Source organism: Mus caroli, unplaced genomic scaffold, assembly GCF_978045245.1.
Source record: "Mus caroli unplaced genomic scaffold, Mus_caroli_1 scaffold_15, whole genome shotgun sequence".
Classification (NCBI taxonomy): Eukaryota; Metazoa; Chordata; class Mammalia; order Rodentia; family Muridae; genus Mus; species Mus caroli.
The window spans coordinates 18,066,005-18,088,470 of NW_028227270.1; the positions used below are offsets into that span (position 1 = coordinate 18,066,005).

The 22,466-nt window shown below is 43.4% G+C and overlaps 1 protein-coding gene and 1 long non-coding RNA gene across 8 annotated transcripts in view; both read left to right on the forward strand.

Moving 5' to 3' along the window:
• Positions 1-22,466, forward strand: part of Mast4 (microtubule associated serine/threonine kinase family member 4) — a 593,693-nt gene that overhangs the window by 10,357 nt on the left and 560,870 nt on the right. The window lies entirely within an intron of this gene.
• Positions 2,612-6,700, forward strand: LOC147000864 (uncharacterized). The gene is made up of 4 exons (XR_015045494.1): positions 2,612-2,720; positions 4,133-4,211; positions 5,567-5,600; positions 6,608-6,700. It is a non-coding gene; the product is annotated as an uncharacterized LOC147000864 (long non-coding RNA).

Consider the following 22,466-nt stretch of genomic DNA (forward strand, 5'->3'; position numbering starts at 1 on the left):
GGGGCCTCAATCCTGTACGAATAGTCCCTGATCTTTAAAAGATAGGTGTGACCTCTGTCGCCCAGGTAACCAGGCCCTGTCTTTATTCCGAAGGACCTCAGAGCTGTCCTGCCCTGGAAATGGATACATTTGTTTGCCTGAGTATATCAAAACACACTGCTCTTGCCTTTTTACTGATGTGCGAGATGGTGGCTGGTGGTTCTTGCCTGTATTATCAGGGGGTTCTCTCATAATGCAGTTGTTGAACACTCAGGCAGGGCATTTCCCCGGAGGCAGTGTTCGGGTTTTGTTTTTAACATGAGTGGTGAGTTCTTTTTGCGGGCTGTGGGGCTGTTTAGGTAGCTTTGAAGGGTGAGTGGCCATGTGGCAGGTAAATCTCAACCTCTGTACCACTGGGGAGAAGAGCTCTGAGATCAGGATCAGCAGCTGAGCTAGGACAAAGAATCCTCCATTCCCAGCCATGTGGTGACCCTGCGCTGGATAGATTTAGGTCAACTTGACACAAGCTAAAGTCATCTGATAGGAGGGAACCTCAGTTGAGAAGCTGCCTCTGTAAGATTGCGCTGTATGCGAGCCTGCAGGGCATTTTTTTTCAATAAGTGATTGGTGGAGGATGGCCCAGCCCATTGTGGGTGTGGTCATCTGTGGGCTATTGGTCTTGGGTTCTATCAGAAAGGCTGTGCAAGCCAGTAAGCATCCTCCTCCATGACCTCTGTATCAGCTCCTGCCTCCAAGTGACTGTCCTGTTTTGAGTTCTTGTCTTGACTTCCTTTGGTGATGAACAGCACTGTGGAAGTGTAAGTCAAATAAACCCTTTCCTCCTAAGTTGGTTTTGGTCCTGGTGTTCATCACAGCAAGAGTAACGCTAACTAAGACAGACCCCCAAGGAGTCTTCTGGAGATGTGGCAACCGCCTTCCTCTGTCTTTGGGTTATCTATATGAATGCTCAAGAGTTTTCCCCATATATAATAATTTTAACAAAACAAAATATGATTAGATAAGAAGGGAGGCCAACAAAGGCTCCATGTTGAAGGGATAGGGTAGCCTCTTTAGAAACGCCTTCAGACTTCATTTTTAATAAGCCTGCTACCATTCTTAGAAATAAAACTAAGGGCCATTAGTACCCATTTTTTTTCCTCTCTGGAAATGAAATGCTTTTTATACAACCGATATTCAAAATTGTGTGCCCGACTCCCCAGCAGTAAGCAGGCCTTAAATTCTCCCATGCTTCTACTTCTAGTTGAACTGAGATAGTGGGATATAGTTCCTACAGAGGAAGCTTAGAATAACTGTCCAACAGCCTCCTTCCAGAGGGGACCAAGCATTTAATTGTGAATTTAGGGTCCTTTTGGTGCTAAGAATCAAACCCAGTTTTCCAAGTATGGCTGGCTAGTCTCTCCTCTCATGAGAAAGTTATAAATGGGCTGTGGAATTCGTACATTTGCTCTTCTTAAAGCGATGGAAGGGCTTGTGTTGAAATTGCTTTAACTAGGTTGCGGTGGGCCTTCTCTCTAGCTGAGATCTTTGGTGGTAATTAAGAGGAAAGTGAAGCGCAGATATTTTTTCTGAACGATGAATACAGGTTTACCAAATGAATTGTAATGATAGGTGCGAGCCCTGCGGGGAGGCTGAATATCCCCTGTGTACTGAGACACCTATAATCAGATGGGCACTGTTGCTGATGGCTGAGATGTCACCATCTATGCTTTTTAGACTCTTGCTTTGAGATGTAAGGACACCGGATGGCGTACATTTAGTGACTGCTGCTTTTAAAGTTTCTTGTTGGCTTGGGCATGAACTAGAAGCTCATAAAAGAGCTCTGTAACCTTTGTTACACCGAAGCTTCATGGATATTTAGACTTTCGCTCCAGCCCCATTGTATGGGAGGGTGACTCCGAAGCATTACTCATGGGTCTCAGGCGGTCAAAATAATTTGAATTTTCGCAGCTAGCTCTGTTTCATATGGTTCAAATAGCTGCTTACAAACCCAGAAAATGAGGGCTCAGTTGGAGTGGGATTTTGGGCACGTGGCTCATTTTAACCGGAACTCAATGGTGGCAGCCCCTCTATGGTGCTCAGTGCCAGGATGGTGAGTCAGCTGGAGCCAGGCTATTGCTTGAGCTTAATATTAACTCTTGCTTTGGGAATTCCTTCTCTTCTCTTTGCCTGTTGACTTTCACTTTCACTTACTAATAGTTTGGTTTTTTTCCTCCTGTGCATAGGTTTGTGTGTGTGTGTGTGTGTGTGTGTATGCCATGTGTGTGCAGGTAGATGCCCGAGGAGAGCAGAAGAGGTCATCAGATCTGGACTCACATGGGTCTTGGGAACTTAGTTTAGGTCCTGTGTAAGAGCAACAAGCACTTTGTAACCAGCCAAGCCACTTCTCCAGTCCCCAGCTAACACTTCTGATGGCAGAAAGGGAGGAAGCACTGGCGTACAGCTGGGCCACTGGAGGACCTTGCAGAGCAAGGGTGCTCCTCACAGTATCTCACAGAAGAGGCGCTGGTGAAGAGTCGCTTAGAGGATGTGAAGGTTGCACTCCTCCAGCACCCCTGTGGCTGCAAAGCACTCGCGAAACGCTTGCCCTTCTCTCTCTCCTCAGGTCAGAGAGGATTTAGTGGACTTCATTGCTTGGATGGCACTGAAGAGGTCAGTCGCTGAGGATAGAAGGCAGCCAGAAGCACAAGAAAACAAGGGATCTGTTGACTGTTCAGAAGCAGGTTAGGTGACCAGGCCTGTGCACTGAGATGATCCCAGTGTGTGTAGTGCACGATCTGCAGGGGAAAGCGGGATGCAGTGCAGAGAGAGCTATGGGGAAGAGGGTTGGGGAGGAGGAGGACCATGGGAGGAGGACCATGGGGAGAAAGAGGGTCAAGGTTAGGATGAGGACCAGAAACAGGGAGAGGAGGACCATCAGGAAGAAGAGGACGAGAAGATTGAAGAGTAGTTTGAGGAAGAGAACTAAGGTGGGAGGAGGACCATGGGGAGGAAGAAGGTCAGAGTTAGGGGCAAGAAGAGTGAGTTGAGGAAGAGGGCTAAGGGCTAGAGGGTGATTAGGAGATCAGGAGAATCATGGGGAGGACGATCTGAAGAAGAAGGAAGAGGTGGGGGATGTGGAGGAATAAGCCCCGTTGGGTGGAGGTCCTGCCTGGATTCTGTCTTGATGAAACTGTGGCTTCTGAGGCTTCTGAGACCACAGATCCAGTGACTTTATATTCAGTCCTCCAGCCTCAGACTTCTCGTGATAGAGAGCTCCATGCATTTGCAGGTGGGGGAGGAGAGGAGACGTCTGGAGGTACTGAGGAGAAGTCTGATCCCTTAGAGACTCCTCCTTCTTTGTCTGTCTGTCCGTAGTTGTGGTTTTCTGTGTAGGGGCCACATGCGACATGGTGGCTGTTGGACCCGTGATTGAAACTTGGGTTCCAGAGATGCCTAGATGCCATGAAATCTGGTCTTCCTCCTCTGTGTGGTTTTATTACTAATTAGAAGTGTTGAAATCTCGACCCTGGAGAGGGTACCCAGAGCTCAGTGGCTCTTGTCTGAAAGGACAGCTGCCCTCTTCCCTGCTTGCCCTTTGCTAATCCTAACACAGGACCCGCTCCTTCCACTGGGCATAACCGTGTATCCACGAACATACTTGTATCAATGGATTGTGATGTCTGCTCCTCTGACCACACTGGGCTGCAGGAGAGTCCTCCCTCTCCCCCTACTCATCTTCCTAGCCACAGCAGTGGCTTCCCACTGTGCCATGTATCCCTGGCGAAGTCACACTTTTCAGGCCAAGGAAAATGACCATCCTGAAAGGAGTGCTGACTATCAAAAACCAACAGGGGACTACGAGGACAGGGTCCCCTCATTATTAGGCCTTATTGTCAGTGAGTAGGTATGGGGCACGAGTTTTCATGTTTAGTCAATGTCCCCAGGTCAACATGAGCAACTCAGTCACAGATACAAAAGAGAGACCACCCCCCTACTCCCAGTGGTCTGGAGTTCTGGTTGGCCAGTGGTCACCCATTAGGCACAACTTTCTGAATTAGACCAGCTGGACTGGGTGGGTATCTGGGACAGACAGATGTCTGGAGGATTTGGGTTGTGATCTGGTGGTTCTCCACCCCCCCCCCCCCCAATACAGGGGCCTCATGAGAGTGCTGACAGAGAGGAGGAAAGCCACAAGCCACCCGGTTTACCACCCCCCACCCCCACCGTGAAAGGTGAGACATTTCCTTTATGTACTCTATAAAGCCAACTGAATCAGGGTTTTATCTCAGGCTCCCAGTGGGTGGTTGGCAGTGGCCTCAGCGTGGAAGAGACATTCTGCTGAGGGCATAGACACTGTGCACTCTCTCCCTCCGAACAGACAGGCATTTAGACATGTTTGCAAAATTCTGGGCAAGAAGACGAACTCTGTCTTGTCTAAATAGTTAAGAACTGCCCCTTCTTTCCCCAGAGTAATTAATTTCCTTGACAGCATTGCTTGCTGGCAGCTCCTTTCCACAACTGGTTGCTGAATTGCAGTGCTCAATAATCTGTGTAATAACATACTATAAAAACATATAAAGCCAGGAAAATTTTTTTTTTTTTTTTTTTTTTTTTACCAAAGTGGCTGAGCCTTTGGAAATACTCATTCATGGATTGAAAGGAAAACCTTAAATCTGTCAGTAAGGGGCCAGTGGGGTTGCTTAGCAGCTAAAAGTCACTGCCACACAAACCTAACAACACAAGTTTGATCCCTGGAATTCACTGTGACAGGAGATAACCAACTATTAAAAGTTTGTTCTCTGACTTCCACATGTGCATCTTGGCACATACATATACATATGTACACACAGGAGGGAACACACACATGCACACGAATAACTCGTAGAAAACAAAACAAAATAGAAACACAGCATTCTAGAGCCCTGGCTGAACTTTTGGCTCACACAGTTGTGAGGTAGACAGAAGGTGCGTAAAGCCCCACCAGGTCTGGGAGAGCCTGCCTCACAGTGAATGGTGGCTCTCCGCCTAGGCTCTTCCTTGCTCTCCTGCCTGCTTGTGCACACTCTTGCGGCAACCTGTCCCTTCCCACAGAGTGCCTGGACATGTATCACATGTGAAAAGGTCACTGACCATCCGTGGACTAAAAAACCCCATGACAAACAAATAAAGACAGGAAGACAAGGTTTAGAACATAATACACCGAATATTTAGCCCATATTCTTGGAGGTTAGAGTTGGGCAGTGACCTGGTACAGGGGAGTGGCTCTGGCCCTTTTGTGGCCTCTGTGTCAGGATTGGGCTGAATTGACCCTGATATTGCATGTCTGCACATATCCAAGGCATGCTCACTTCGTTGTGTAGAGAGAGATGGTCTCTGGCCAGTGCCACAGACTAAGGTCTGTAAGGAGCAGGTACCATGCTAAGTGCATCAAGCATCATTTTCTTTCCTCACAGCAGGTCTGTGAGAGGGTGGGGTGGCTCCACCTCCTGCGTGAGGACATGGAGGTTTGAGAGAATGCAAGTCATTGTTACCGCGTCATTAGAGAGGGGTTAGGCTTTGCACTTGACTGTTTGATTTTTGCCCACAGTTTCCCCGACCTTCAGCAAATGACACCTCCCCAGGTAGGATCACAGATTCCGGCCCTTGGCTCTGTTTGCGTTGTCTTTCATGTTTCTGCAAGTTGTCAGGTGCACTAAATTCTTTTTGTATGAAAGCATGCTTCCTTACAGACTTATACTCTCAGTGCAGCCTAACTTTTTAGAGGGATATGACCATAAATGAAGCATTCCTTCATGTGATGAAGGGTGACAGGGCACTCCGCTTTAAAAGGTCACCGATTAACGGGATGCTGTTTTTTTCTGTCTACTGTGGTTGTTTGTGAGTGAGTCTTCAGATAGCAAGATAACGATGAAGGAGTGCCATTCTATTCAGGAGTATGCGCTCTCTAGTTCCTAGAGGGTGCTGACAATTCCAAGTTCACCTTTTGTAAAAGGAGAATGTTGTTACCTGGGTTTAATTTTGCTGAACTTATGGTTGTTTGGTGATGTGAGGACAGACAGAACACAAACCTGTGAAGTTGTCCATCTCTAAACCAGCAGATGGGGGCTTTCCAGTGTGTGCCATGCACAAATGCAGTGTTCTCTTCGCAGCTAGGTGTCACGCTGGCCTGTCACCCCATGGCAGGGCTGTACCCTTGCGGAGGTTGACAGGGGTGTGGGGATAGGGTGTGTGTATGGGGGTGGGGGGGTGAGGGTCGGGGGGGGGTGAGGAGGAAGGGAAGGGGGGGGACCAAGCAAGAAGGTTGCAGTTGAAGAGACAGGCACTCACACAATCTCTTTGGTGGTTTTTGTTAGCACTGTTGATCCACAGAAAACCTTATCAATAGTTTATTATCTGGGCTCAATGGGGTTCCCACCGCTAAGCCTGTCAGCCTGAAACACAACAAAGACCAGCCAGGCATTGGGTTACACCTGTGCCACCCAAAAAGCAAGGCCATGGTGAGTGTGAGCCCCAGGGTGTGTGTTCACTTGCTGGAAGCTGTCAGGTCTCATCAGCCTTTCGTTAGGGCATATTTTTTTTCCTCCTTGAAAACTCATAAAAATTCATGTTGTGTTATTAATGCCCACAGGGTCCTGTAGAATTCTGCTGGCTTCTGCTCCCCCCCCCCCCCTCATCATAGATACCTCGTCCGCAGATACGTGGACACAGATGTGTGCTTGTGGATCTGTACTGGAGGCTCATGTATCTGCCTAAGTGAGTTTGCCACAGGAATGAAATAAACTAATTTTCTCCCAACGGTTCAGTGGAACCAAGATATTTCTATGCATATTCTCAGAAGGCTTCATTCTGGGGACTATTTTATATTTCAATAAACCACGTGCATGTGTTTCTAGGTGACTACTTTGCTCACCTGTTTATTATCATAGTGATATACTGTTTACCTGTATTTTTTGAAAGAAATTATCTAGTGGATCGATTTTCTATGTTTTGTGTGTGTGTGTGTGTGTGTTTATTGTGTAGAGGTCAAGGGGCAATCTTGGGATGTCATCTCATCTACATATTTGAGATACGGTCCCTCACTGGCCTAGCAGTCATACATTAAGAGAGAGAGTTTTCCCAGTGATCCCCAGTATTTTCCTGTCTCTACTTCTCCCATGACTGTGGTTACAAGTGTGTGCTAGCACATCTAGCTTTTTATCTAGGGGCTGGGGATTGAACTTAGACCCTGAGGCATGTAGTGACTAAGGTATTCCCTATGATCTTTAGTTGAGAGAGAGAGAGAGGAGAGAGATAGATATTACTCTATGTTAGAAACAATTTATGAATTCTTTCTGTGTTGTGTATGAAATATATATATATATTGTTTATGTGTACCTCTGTGTGTGTATGTGTGTACACATGTCTGTGTATGCTCATGTGTGTAGAGGCAAGAGGTCAATGTTTGGTGTCTTTCTAGGTCACTCTCCACCTTATGTTTTGAGATAAAATTTGTCCTTGTACCTAGCACTCACTGATAGTCTAGGTTGACCAGCAAGCTCTGGAGATCCACATGCCATTTCTGACCAAATGCTTGGGTTACAGATACCGGCGTCTGCCTGGCTTTTTCTATATATACTTGGTATGTGCTTGTCTGAACTCAGGCAGCCAGCACTTTATGGATGGAGCCATCTTGTAAATCTCACCCCTGTAGTACATAATCTTGTGCCCTTAAAAAAAGTCTGAGGTCAGTTTGCTGTGTTACAGTAGAATTTCAGTACTTTCAAAGGCTTGACTTGTATAAAGGTTTTACAGCTTCCCTCCCTCCCTCCCTCCCTCCCTCCTTTCTTCCTGTCTTTCTTTCTTTTCTTTCTTTCTTTCTTTCTTTCTTTCTTTCTTTCTTTCTTTCTTTCTTTCTTTCTTTCTTTCTTTCTTATGAACTAAACAGGGAAGTGATATTTAAAAATAACTGTGATCCGATAATTAAACTACAGCATTACCAAAATATTCAGTACGACAAATCATGGCCCACTATACTTGGCCATGTAAGATGAAACCTCATGCAGTAGGAGGTGGGGGCCCTTTGGCCCTTCATAGCATGTCTATAGCAACGCAATTCTACTGCGCTGTGGTATTAGTAGCTTGGCTATAGCCAGGCAATTATACTGTGCTGTGGTATGTCTCTGTGAGCTGGGAAAGTATGTGGAACGTGCCAGCTGCTGGGCTTCCACATTAAAACTGTTTGGAATCATGCCTGCAAATTAATACATCATAAAAAGCTCAGTACAGTGATGAATTCTGAACAAAGTTCTGTAGTGTTTGCCTCTTATTATGAATGGGGAAGTTATGACTGTGTGAAATTGGTGTGAGCAAGACCGCCTATAACACGGGCTGTTGGGGCAGCCAACCTTAACTGATGGCCTTAGAGAAACAACCCCCGTGGAGACTTTCTGATAGAGGAGACCGGGCTCCATGGGCACCAGCCTCCTGGATGGAGTGCTAATTGCCTATGACTTGTGTCATTCCTGGGAATTCCTGAAGGAAATGTTTGCTGGAAGTTGTTCTCCTGTCTCCTATCCAGTGCTACTCTACCTTCCTCGTCTCCATTCTTGTATCCCAGCAGTTTGGTATTTCACATTTTCTCTTTTTTCAGGTCTCACAGAAGTGATAACTCATTTTGTTAGAATGGCGGTGTTTTCAGAAGTGGAGGATTATGACTTCAGTTGGGGCTTAATCAGCTTGAGCAGGTGTATTCTAAGTAAGAGGGATACTGTTTTAATGTGGATGTCTCCCCTAATTCAGAGCAGGGGAGACGTGGATAGGAGATGACACTGCAGTTGGGTCGGAATTGTTTCTAAATAGATTGTTTTTCTCCTCCCACCTTGAATTCTCCTGATCCAGGCAGGGATGTTCTGTTAATAAAATAGAAGAGAGAGGTACAGGAGGAGTTGAGGGTGACGGTCTTAATGTTGTGTGCTGCGAGTTCTGGAATGCTTAAGGGAAACGAGATCAGATTTACACAGAACTTTGGCATAGTGATCACTTTGGTGAAGGAGCAGGATATCGGGCTTGGCGATGCCAATGGATAGGTATGCAATCATAAGACAACTTCACTTAAATGGCATGTGTTTCCATGCAGTGGCTTTGTGGTGAGGCTCTGGGGCTGTCCTCTGGCTTTGAAATACTCTAGTGTGTGATAAAAAAGGGAAGAAATGGGCAAGGGCTCTGTCCAGACAAAGAAAGCCTTTTTAGGCCAGTGCTATCTTTCTGCAGAATTAACTCCACTTTGCGTTCTGGTTAATTTCCCCTGTGAGAGCAACCCGGCTGCAAGGACACTGGCCGTATTCTTACTGCACAGCGGTTACTGGCGGTTTATACTCATTGCTTTCCTCCTTTTTTATGGTTTCAGCATTTTCTTACATGTTTCATGATAGAAATTGTTTAATGCAAGGTCACTAGCTCATACATTCCAATTCATTAGTTGACTATTTCTCCACTGAAACAAATTTATTAAGGATCTATTATGCACCAGGCACTGAGGGCAATAGTAGTGAAAAGAAAACCCAAGATGCTCAGATTATAATATCCAGTGAGCATAGGTGCAGAGATTCTCATCAAAACATGGCAAACTGGATTTATAGCACATAACAAAGCCAAGTTGGTTTTTTATCCCTGGAATGGAAAAAAAAATGGGTCCACACCTCCCAATCAATTTATAAACTCCATGAACCGGGGAGGGGGGGGAGAGACAGATGAACAGAAAACATTTTAAAAAAATATTCAACTTTCTTCCTGAATAAAAGTCAAAAAGGTATAGAAGGTGCTTGCTTGGTTGGGCAGAAGTGGCAATTGCCTTTAATCCCAACATACAGTAGGCAGAGGCAGGACTACTGCGAGTTCTGTGAGTTCAAGGCCAGCTTGGTCTACAGAGGGAGTTCCAGTAAGGCCAGAGCTACACAGAGAAAACCCTGTCTCAATAAGAAAAAGAAGGAAGGAAGAAAGAAAGAAGGAAGGAAGAAAAGAAAAAGAAATAAAGGGGGAAAAGGTACTTACTTCAAATCAGTAAAGACTGTATATGAAAAAACCAAAAGCTAGCATGATCCTTAGTGGGGTTAACAGTTAACATTTGTCCTTGTGAGGTGTAGAATAAGGCAGCCAAGGCCTCTCATGGTTCTGCTTGACAAAATGTTAAGTCTTAAACGGAGCAACTAGGAAAGAAAGAAGAAGCAAAATTTTCTTTATTTCCTGATGTCATATCATGATCATGTAGACAATTCTAAAGACCATACAAAGACTATAGTAACCCTACTGGTGTTATTTTAATAGATTCCCCTGTTTTTGTATGTTAATACTTATACCTATACATCAACCGCAAACAACATGAAGGGGAAATTAAGAGAATTGTACTAGCAACAATATGAATGAAGTTGCAACAAAATGAATGAATACTTAGGTATTTAAGAGTCAAAGATGTACACATTAAACATCCAAAGATATGGGAGGACATTAACAATGCCAAGAAAGGCTGCTTCAAGGTCCTGGGTTGCTCGGATTAAAAATTGTTAAAATGTCCACACTACTCAAAATAATCTTCAGACCTAGTCACTGTGAAACCTAGTTCTCATCAAAGTAATGTTTCCTTCACACAAAAAGAAAATCCTAAAATTCAAATTGAACCACAGAAGGCCCCAGGTGGCCAAAGGTTGAAGAAGATTATCACCCCACTGGAAACCTCATGTTTCCTGACTCCAAGTTACACCATTGTTACAACCGGTTGGTAATGTCTCGAGCCTTCAAAGAGTCTGTCAGGATAGAGGACTTGGAATAGATGTCTGCATTTCTCATGAACTCATCGTGAACCTGGATCCTAAGAACAGGAAGCCAAAGAGAAGTCTCCAACAAATGGCGTTTGGAAAGCCGTCTAGATGTAAATGAGTGTAATCAGTCTGGCTTTGGTTGATTTTGTATATGGCATGTGCCAGTTGCCCAGATTCTTAAATGTAAGACTCAAAAGTGTACAACTCCAAAACAAAGTTTAAGAAAAGCTTCTTAACTATAGTCACTGTTGTTGTTGAACACAGGCAGGAGAAGCAGAAATAGTCAAGGGGAGTTATATCAGACTAAATGTTTCCTGTGCAGTTGAGGAACTAGGAAGACAGTGTCATTGGGGGATTATTGTACAAGCATGGCATCTACAGCATGACCTTCTAGAGACTATACCACAAGTTTCTGTGTTTTCTCAGCTATTTCTGGTCTCCCAGAGCACACTGTGACATTTGGTCTTACTGTGTCTTCTGTTCATGGGTATATGGGTAGGTCTTACCTCCATTACAAAATTACATCCTGAAGTATTTATTGAGACAAGTTGAAAGAACCCCAACTTAGAGTGACCTGAAAGTTTTTGGCTCTTTAGTTTCCACTCTGCCCTTTAAAGTAGCTATGTTTTTTTTCGGTTAAGTCAACAAAAATATGTTTCCAACTAACATTACATTTGTTAATAGACTATATTGTCATAGGGACACTCTTAAGTACTAGCCTGTTACACCATGGCAGTACTCTAACCCTGGTAGAAGACCGTATAGACAGTGAGGATATTGGTGAATTACCTGATTGAGATTAGCAGCCAGGATCAATACAACTCAGTACTAGAAATATAAATGATCCCATTTTACAAAGAGCACAGGATCTGAACAGAACCCCCAAAAGAAGTAAATGAGATGCTCAGTATCTCCAGTCATCAGGCAAAATCAAATCAAATTTATGAAACAAGGAAATATAACAGGTAGAGGTGTTGGCAAAGATGTGGAGATAGGGAGGCCTCATACATTATTAGTGGGACTAGAACTTAGCGAAACCGGTATAGAAAAGAACACCATTGCTAAAAATGTTAAAAGGACACCTACCATACAATCAATAATCCTGCTTCTGGATGGTGTGTGTGTGTGTACATCTACAAACATGGACACACACATATATACACACATATACACATACCAAGGAGGCAAAATTAGACTCATGGAGAGATCACTGCCTCCTGTGTTGATTATGTAATAACATCATGCACAGGAAATAGGATATGCAAACAATCTAAATGTTGTTCAGCAGATGATGGGGTAGAGAGAAGTGTGTATTCAGATAATGGGATAACATTTTCAAGATTAAGAAAGGAAATCCTATTTGTGGCAACATGGGCAGTGCCAGAGCACAGTTTGCTCAGCAAAGTGAGACATGGAAAAACTGTCATCTCATGGATGTATGGAATCCAAACCAGATGATTATCAGGAGGTAGGGGAGAGGGATGTTGGTTAAAGGGATGAGGGATGAGTTATGCATGATGGATAAGTTCAGAAAATACAGCGACAGCCGACTGAGAATTTACAGTACTGTACTTTGTGGTTGAAATCTGCTAATTTACGCCTTCAATCTCTCCTCACACACAAATGGAGACACTGTGGGGCTGACAGTGATATATTGATTAGCTAAACTTGGTAATCATTTTAGTGTGCATGTGTAAACTCCAAGTGGTGCAGCTGTTAAATATATATATATATATACACACATACATACATATATATATACACACATATACATATATATACATGTAAAATTTAGGTTGTCAGTAACATCTCATTAAACTTGTTTAAAAATCATGGGTTCTGCTGTCATTGTATATATAAATAACATGTAAAATTCCTCCCAGTGAGCAATTTAAGATCATCCGGTCTGTTATAATGTTCTGTAAAGTATATACAAACACATCACCAGGATGTGTCCTGAAAGTATTGCCAAATGTATGATGGTCTGTGGGAAATAATGTAAGTATAAAATCATATACATAATTTGTTTCTAGTAGGACTAATGCTTTGGAGAGTTGGATACATGCTGAAAATGCTATGCCACATTGTCTAAAATCCTCACAAGGTGTGTTGGGGTAGAGATTTCAATTAGATAGTAAAATTGTGAAGATGGAAATTGCATAAATGAATATGGACGTCATTGAGGACTCTTCGAGCTATAATTAGCATAAACATCCCTCAGATGTTCATATGTCAAAAGTGTGGCATCCAGAATGGTATTATTTAGTTTTTGGTATCTTTAGGAGTTGGAGCCTTGAGAAAGGTCCTTATTTCTTTGGGGGTGTGTGCTCAAGGAGGACTATGGGATTCCAGCCCTTCTCTCTGTTTCCTAGATCATGAGATAAGCAGTTTGTCTTCCTATGTATTTGCACCATGACGATCAGAGGAGAAGCCCAAAGCAATAGTGTGACCTTGGACTGGAAATGTCAGAAATCTGAGACATAATGACATTTTCCACTTAACTACCCCTGGTTTTCCATTATAATCACCTGAAGTTGATACTGAGACAATTGTCGGGAGCGGACTGTGCCAGAACATAGAGGAACAAAGCTTTTTCAGTTACAGAGTTAGGCATATGCTTTGTGAATATCAAAGGAGACCACATTGAATGTTCAAGATTTATGGTCTGGTAGAAGCCAAGCAAAGACTGACTTTTGAGGATGGAGAAAATAATGTTCAACTTGTTCAGAACTACTTAAATGTCGGTCAACTTTGTATATGGTGTGTGACAGCTGTCCAGAGTCTTAAATGTAAGACTCAAAAGTGTACAACTCCAAAAGAAAACATGTGGAAAAGCTTCTCACCTATAGTCACATTTTGTGTAGAAAATGACACCAGAAGCACAAGCAAGAAAAACAGAAATAGTCGAGGGGGATTATATCAGACTAAATATTCAAGAGAACAAGGACAAGTCTCCACTGAGGTGGAGGTCATGTGAGTGATATTAGATAGTGTAGAAGAAAAATGTTTGTGAAGAGGATGTTTAGGACAATGCCTATGAATAGTTGACATTACAGTTGGGCATCTGTGAGGTTTATATTGATATTTTTTCTTTGGTCTTTACCATTTCTCATTATGATTTTGGTATTAAAAAAAATCAACCACTTTCAGTAGTAAAAGTCAGGGCTTTTAATAAAGCCAAACCAAAGGACAGTGATAATCTTACCAAATTTACACTGGCCTTTCCCAGTTGAGCTCTATGGTTTGGGGTGTTGCTTATTTGCCATGGTGCTGGTATGTTGAGAGGGTGTTGGGACAGATTTTATACATATGTTTCAGTTCCTTTGGATACAGTACCATAGATGTATCCAGTCTTTTAAAGCTATGAAATTAGAAGTCTTTTTTAGTGCACCCTAAGTGAAAGAGGGAATTATTACCAATCTATTTTGCCAAAATTACAAGTTGATTATGCACAGTAATTTTACTTGACATGTTAGAATTGAATTTCCTCCTGCAGATCCTAGAAGGGATCTCTACGTATAGGTAGATGATAAAGCTGACAGAGCAAGGAACTAGAGCAAAGGGAACACTTTTAAGTAGAGTAGAAAAGAAAACGCTGTTGAGATTAGTCTTAAGTGTATTGAACAGTTCTATATACTTGCTTGAAGAGGGCCACACATGGTTCTGCATTTCAGAGCCTTGGAAGAGCCTAGGGAAGTTTCTGTTGCTGGGACATAGTATCTAATGTAAGAGGAAGTTTTATTTTCGGCTTTACAGTTGTAGATTTCAGTCCATGGTCCATTGGGTCTGTTACTTTTGGGGTCATGTCTTGGCAGACCATCGTGGCAGGGAACAGGTAGTGGAGCAGAGTGGTTCACCTGTTGGCAGGCAGGAGGCAGAGACAGGATGCTTGAGCTGGCAGCTTCCTCAGCCATCCCTTATTGCACCTCAGCCTGCAACATACAAAATAGCACTGCCTCCACATAAGGTATGATTTTCTTTCTTGGTTAATCCCCTCTGGAAGATATCCTCACAGACACAGCTAGAGGTGTGCTGTACCAGTCTCCCAGCTGCTTCTCAATACAGTCAACTTGACAAGATGAATAATCATAGGCACCAACCAAAGGGGAAAAACTGGGTTTTTATGTGATTCAGTGTTTTGAAGCCAGAGAGAGGTTATTGCTTGGGAGAAGCTTCTCTTGTTATTGAAGACTGAGAAAATTTTCCACACAGACCACCTGAGTATGAGCACAGAAATGTCCCAATTGCTTTGAGATCCCATCTCACTCGAGTCAGAATGACTGTCATCAAGAGTGGAAATGACATCAAATTCAGGCAAGGATATAGAGCAGGAAGATACTCGCTGCTGGTGGGAATGTAAACTTGGAAAGTCAGAGTGGAGGTTCCTCAAAAATGTAAAAATAGAACTACCAGATGGCCCAGATCTAGTCCTGTTGGATATGTACCGAAAGCATCCAAAGTCAACGTTCCACAGAGATCCCTGCACAGCCATAGTTACTGTTGCTTTATTCTCAGTAGTCAGGGAATGGGGGCAACATAGATGGCATCAGGAGGTGAATGAGTCTTGATGAAGAAAATACGGTACACATCCATAATAAAATTTTATATCGATATTTAAATTTTTGTCAATATAGAATTAAATTTTATAGAGACATTTAAAAAGAATGAAATCATGACTTCTGCAGGAAAGTAGATTGAACCTGAAACCATCACGTTAAACAAAATAAGCCCTGGTCTAGAAAGGCAATGGCATCATGTTTTCTCTTATACAAAGAATCTGAATATAAAATTGTCTATGCTTGGGTATTAATATATGTGCATTTATAGATCATGAGATTGAAAAAGGTTGGAAAGTGGAACACATGCGATGAGAAGGCAGAGAGGGGGAGGCTAGGAAGGAAGGAAAGCAGCCCTGTGTGTAGAGGGGCACAGGGCAGGATGGGTGGAGGTGGTACAGGAGCAATGAAAACGCAGTCTAATGACACATTATGAAGATGCCATAGTGGATTCATTACTTTGTGTACTAACTTAAACAACCCACTAGAGGATAATGAAGAATGTCTTTAGTGAAAGTCCCTATCGCATCTTCCACAGTTACATGGAAAGCCTTTCATTCAAGGGTCATGATCAAAATACAGATGTATTAGATATGTAATCAGTGCTACCATTTTGGAGAGAATACCTACATGATAGTTTTGGCAGGTTGGTCAGGTGCATCCTGAACCCTTTAGGAATTTAAGAGGCCTGGTAGCATTTTTTTGTGTCCAAGTGGCTAATTCTCAATACCAGGAAGGGGTAACAAGAGAGGACTTAGCTGCGTTCACTGTGTTCCTTTTATATGAGACAGAGATTCTCAACTTGTGGGTCATGATACCTCGGGGGAATCAAACTACCCATTCACAGGGGTCACCTAAGACCACCAGCTATTTACATTATAGCTCTTAACAGTAGCAAAATTACAGTTATGAAGTAACACCAAAAATCATGTTATGATTAGGGGTCATCACAACATGAGGGTTGGAGCATTAGGAAGGCTAAGACTCACCGATATAAAAGGAAACATACATGGTATATGTCACTGTGAGCAAGGAAGAGCAGTTCTCAATTATAGCTTCAACACTGATGCCTTCACTGGAAACCTGAGAAGGGGTGGAGTGAGCTTGTTTCCCTTCCCACCCTGGTGTAGCTGGCCCTACTCTTCCTCTTACTCGGGCAAGCATCAAATGGAGCCCTGAGCTACCTTCTCTGTTCCCAGCTCTCTGACTATGTTCACCTCTGAGAGCATCTATCTCATAGTTAATTATGGACTGTGTCTACCTGAGTCTTTCCACGTCTTTGTGGAAGAACCCTCACTAAAGCTTCGTCATGTTCTTCAGCCTACGAAGCGTCATCCATCTGCTGCCTCCCATTTGGGTCTTTGGTATAACTCAGTGTTTTCTGGAACATATTGAGTTGGTGTCAGACCATGAATTTGTTCATTGCCTCCGGCTGTTGAGAACTGTTCTAAAAATGACTGGGATATCTAGGCTAATATTAAAACAACTTAGGAAAAGCTTAACAGTTTTAATAATCTACGAAGACTGCCTAGGAGTAGTTAGTGTTCATGTTTGAATAGAAATACATCTTTATCTTGAAACTTTGAAATATTGAACTTAGTTATTAACTTGCAAGAAGCAAGAGTAGAGCGGGCTTTAGGATGGGGTAGAGGCTTCAACACACATTTAAAAACACATTAGCCTTAATCTTCAGTAGTGAGCAAGGGGTACATCAGAGTAGTAGCTTTCAGCCCTGGTTATACATTAAAGTCATTTGAGAATTTCAGGGAAAAGGAAACATTACTACTGACATAACCAAACATAGGACCTAACTCCAGACTAAGTAAATGTGATTTCTGTGTTACTTTGCCCTCCTTGGCAACATGCTGATTTTAACAGGGTTGGGAATGGCTGCTCAAGCATGTGAACAAACCAGCCATCAGGATGCAGGGAGGCCAAACCCTATCCATAATCATCTGTAAAGGGTTGCAAAGAGCATCTCAAGCTTGATCACACATTCCGTCCAGTAGCAAACGAGGAGGAGACAATGGGGAATGGCATCTTGACTGAAGTTTGTCTCTGCTTTGGCTTTCAAGCTCTGTTGTAATAAGCAGAATGAGACAGCTGTCAGAGGAATTCAGAAAAGCGATAAAACAAATTTACAAGCTCTTTAGAGCACACACGGAAATTTAAAATTCGTGTGTTAATTATGTGATTTTCTCCAAAGGTTCTTTAAGATTCTACCTGGAAAGTCTCATTGGTTTTTGTCGTCACGATGTGTGTAATTAAACACAGACTGCCTGGAGCTGAGCGAAGACGATTCTAATACCAGTTTTCTCATAAACCAGAGTTTATCCCAGTGGAGAATATCAGAACTTAAAAGTGAAGCTTGCATGGTGTTTCTGAGGTCAGGAGCAGTATGTGAAGCCTTGCTGCCAGGGCCTTCAGTGAGAAGCATTCTGGAATTTGGAGCTTTCATACAGTGTAGGTACGTTTTGATCTCTCATCTTGAATATCTTCTTCATTGACTTCCTAAGAGTATAAGACACCTGTATAAAAGAGAGAAGGGCCAGTGGGTTCATGATGGCAGTGAGCTGTGGGGGAAAAGAAGCCATTTATTTAGTGCCTTTTTTTTTTTGTGCTTGGTGATGCTGTAGGGCTTGTGTTGATGGTGCCCTCCCTAGTAACATGCCTACAAATAATGTAGATTTGGATGCAAAGCCATTAGTGACTGTCGTGCATTATGGACCTAAGAACAGAAGTTTGTTCCATATGTAACTGGACAATAGCAAGATCCATATGCCATGTTAACTTAATGCATGGGCCCTTCATATACCTCACAGTGAGACTCTAGTTAATCTTTGATAAAACCCTGTGAGGACATTTTTTTCTTGGTGTTTTTCATGCCTACCCTGTATGATTTTTCACTTCCCCAGTCTACAGATGAGGAAACTCAACTAGGAGCATTTAAGTAGTTTGTCAAGGGATGTTTGACTAACAAAAGCAGATCCAGGTTTGAATACATGCAGGAAGCAAGACTCCTCAGCTTCTCACAGGCTGTACTCTGTTGCCTAGAGGGGTGCTCACAAGTCTTTACTGGCTATTCGATTCTGGGCGGTCAGTATCAGCAATGGCTTATTAAAAACATTTTCATTTGTAAAATTGTCTTCTTTGCATTATTTTCTTGGATAAATATCCAGGAGAGATTTCGGGCATCCTGGGTTCTAATTGCTTAGAATTTACAGTTTGAAGCCCTAGCCCTTTGGTGTCTCAGCATGTAACCTTACTCGGAGAGGAGAGAGTTGTTACTAATGTAATTTAATTAAGCTGAGCTCATGCTGGTGTAGGGCACAGCTCCGGTGTGATGGGAAAGTGTCTGTGTAAGAAGCAGGAATTTGAACCCACACAATGCACACAGCTTTCCTGACTCCCAGGCAAGTGCTGTGAAGCTGCTTGGTACAAAGTATGTCATGTCAGCTCTCAGATAGATGCCTGGAGAAAGCTCTCACAAGCAGAATCCCAGGTCAAAGTGTCGGAAAGTCAGTGTGACTCGGGGTTAATCAGGAACTGAGAGACAGCTAGCTGGCTGATTCTTCCTGTGGCGATACAAGGCTAGGGAGCCTTACCAAGTTACCCTGCCCCTTGGCTCAGGCTAGGGAGGAGCGCTGAGTTCAGGTGCTCCAGTGGAACAGCATGGTTCAGCCACCCAGAGCACTGCAGGGTGTGGTTGTCCCCTTCCTGATCAGGGGCTGTAGCCCCCTGCTGCTATCCAGTGAGGAGCAGACTGGATCACACATCATTAGCCCAGGACAAGAGCTAAAATCAGAATTCTCAGTGTGGCTTCTGCCAAACGTGTTACCTTTGTGCTTCATACTGTTAAAATCAAACTGAAATAAGGGACTCTATTTGGAACTGAGAAACTGGGAGAGAGCTTGGTTTGAGAGGTCATGGTGTCTTGGCATTAAAGCCACCTTTTGGGGGCCAGCCTCAGAGGGTCACTTGTGAGCAGTCCAGTGAGCAGAGTGACTAGACCCGGGAGCCGAGGAGAAGCTGACATGCCTCAGGTACATGGATTCTTGAGCATGCGGGAGAGACTGAGAGCTGAAGTCATGGTTCTCAGAGTGGACTGCTTGTGGTTTGAATTCCTCCCAAAGCCCAGTTGTTCTTCCTGTGTTTGGACTTATACATGCCTCTGTTTATGGGTTTCTCCCCATACAGGCACATGTGGCTTACGCGTGTTATTCTTATATCCAAATAAATTCAAACGAGATGGAAATGATGTGTGGGACCTCACCTGAATGATAAACACAAACGGCTCTTTAACATCGTGAAAGGCTGTTTCACAAGCCAAGTGTCCATAAGCTGTACACCTGTACCACCCCCTATTGGGCCGTTGAGAACTTTATCCACGGGCGTGGCTTTTGTTGCCATGCCACTAGTGTACAAGGATCCATTCTTGTGTGTGTGTGTGTGTGTGTGTGTGTGTGTCTGTGTGTGTGTATGTTCCCCATATAATGGCTACCTGTTGAGGTAGCTGTTTGTTAATTCTCAGTAACACTATGGAAGTTAAATTCTACCTGGAGAAATCACTGTTTTTGGCTAACTGGAGTTGGAGTTTTAAGTTTTGTCTTGCAGTCCTTGGTTAGACCTTTGTAGACAGTGACAATGACAATTGACAGTGTCCCCACTTGGTGGGGAATTTTTTTTTTTTTTTTGTCATGAGGTGTGCTTTATTTCCATCACTCACATAAATAAATTTTTATAATATCCTAGGGCAAACGAGTGAAACTTGACAGTCCAGTTAGTGGAGGGAGGGTCCCCTGGCAGAAGGGCCACTGTCATTGGCGTGGAGTACCTGGGTTCACAGTTCAGCTTATGGTTCACATCCTTGGTGCTGTGGCTCATCCCCCACCATGAGAGGGTCTTGGAGATGATGGGGTGGGGTGGGGAGATCCTGTAGTCAAGGCTTTTAGGGAATTTCACTTCTCTTTTCCTGCTCAACGGTCTCTGTGGTCAGCAGGGTGTTCTTGGTTTTCTTCATCCTGGCCTCATCAAAGCCGAAGAGTCCCCTCAAGTCCTGTCTGGCTTGTCTGCCATCTGACTGGCTTTTCCTCCTGGTTAGAGTTCCTTTTCCTTCACCTCTGGCTGTGTTTGACAGCTGAGGAACTAGGGCGTGGCTCCTTTTTCTTAGAACTCAGGCCCTTTACTGAATTGGTTTCTGAGGTCTGCTGCCTAATTTTCCAAACAGGTTGCCTGCCTCCTGCTACATTGTTTCTAGTAGATGACTGTCCTCCATTTGTTTATCCCAAATGCATGGGATTGCTTCAGCCCCTGGCCATGCACACTAACACCTGCCCTGCCATTAGCCCTTTTGCTCTTGGTTCCTTTGGATGCTGCTTCCAGGCCAAGAAGCCAGCAGCTCCGTGGGGAGGGGAACACTTGAGGAAACTGCCTGTGAGACCCTAATTCACTGGAGGATCATATTACAGGGCGGCAGCTCTCATGAGGGTGCTCCTGGGAACCTGTGCTGGCTCATTGCTGAATGAAATCTGTTGTTCTGTAGTTAACTCACTTTTTGTTGCCTATGAGCCTTGTTTTCTATGTAATGGGGCTTGTTTCCGTCCTCACTCTACCTCCAATTACGCTTAAAATCCTTGTTTGTGGCGTAACTGTTGTGTGTGGGACCTCAAGCCAGGTGATTGCCTTTCTTTTATTGTTGTTTGATTAAAAAAAATAAAGCCAATCTTGGTTCCGTGGTTATTTAAATTTTTAAAAATTCAGGTAGTTTTCCTCTCTCCCTGATTTCATTACTCATAGCAGGGGGTAGTTAGAGGGAGGCTCACATCTTTGTTTTCTGCTCTTGTGACACCCTAGGGAAAGATAGTCTCCATAGGCACCCAGTGCCTCCATGAGAAACCATGGCGGGGTTAGGGCAGGAGTGGGCGTATGATCCAAGTATGTTATATGCATGCATGCATGAACATGCCACAGGGAAATCCATTAGTTTGTACATTTAATATATGTTAACAAACATGAGTTACGAATAAAACCAGGAAGTCCAAAGTGCTTCTCCACTGGCCCAGATTGATACAGAATACAGAAGGAAGGCGGGGTTTCATGATGCATCAGCCACAGTCCTCAACCCAGATCTGTAAGCCATCCGTGAAGGGGTGGTGGGATTGGCTGCCCATGGCTCACAGGTTGTTGCTCTCTATTGTCTCTATTGTGTATTTAGCAGAGCACATGCAGTCAAGCTGAGTCCTGAAGAGAGAGAGTGCTTCTGATTCGATGAGCTGAGGAGCTGAGGCGGCTGTGGGAAGCACTGTTTGTCCTTAGATTGTCACCTGTCTTTCCCCTTGTCCTCAAATATTCTGAGCATGGAAATGATATCTTTTCAAATATAAAATATGGTATTAATATTCCAGGCAATTAAAACATAAGCATAAAATATACCCCCGACTAAGAGGTAGTCCTGCTGTGAACATGTCGGCTGTCTCCTTTCTGTGCATACATGTACCTTTTATAAAGCCAAGTTATGATTCATGAAAGGCATATATGATTTTGCAATCTAGGTTTTTTTTCTTGCTTTCTATATAAGTGTTTTTCTAGATGAGAGAAAACAACTTTAAAAAAGTGATTTCATGATACATCACAATTTCCTTTCCTATTAGACATAAGCTTATTTCTGTTCACTGTCTTAGGCTGCTGCTGTAAAACACAACTTTGATTATACTTTCAAATCAGCCTTTGTGTCCTTGTTTGAGCTTCCTCCTGGGGAAAAGTCCTAGAAGACCGTTTGGTGGGACAAGGAGTGGATACCTTTATAAGATGCTGGGTCTGTGTTTCCATCTTGTCCTCCAGAAAAGTAGTGTCCTAGATATTACTATTATTCTCATACTGTTAAATTAAGAAGCTTTTTAAAAAAATGGACTGTCCATCTGAAATAAGCCTAGGTGAGCGAGTATTTAACAATTTAATAATTATTAGAAGTGAGATATCTATTACTGCCATGTGGTGACTAAGTAGAAGAGTCATCCCGTGCTCTCGGGCAGTGTAAGTTTATCCTTCTCTAACTTGATGTCCTGCTGGGTAGTTGCACATTCTTCTGCAGGACAATCGGCCTGTCTGGTAAGAGCTCCAGATAATTTTAGAATATCGA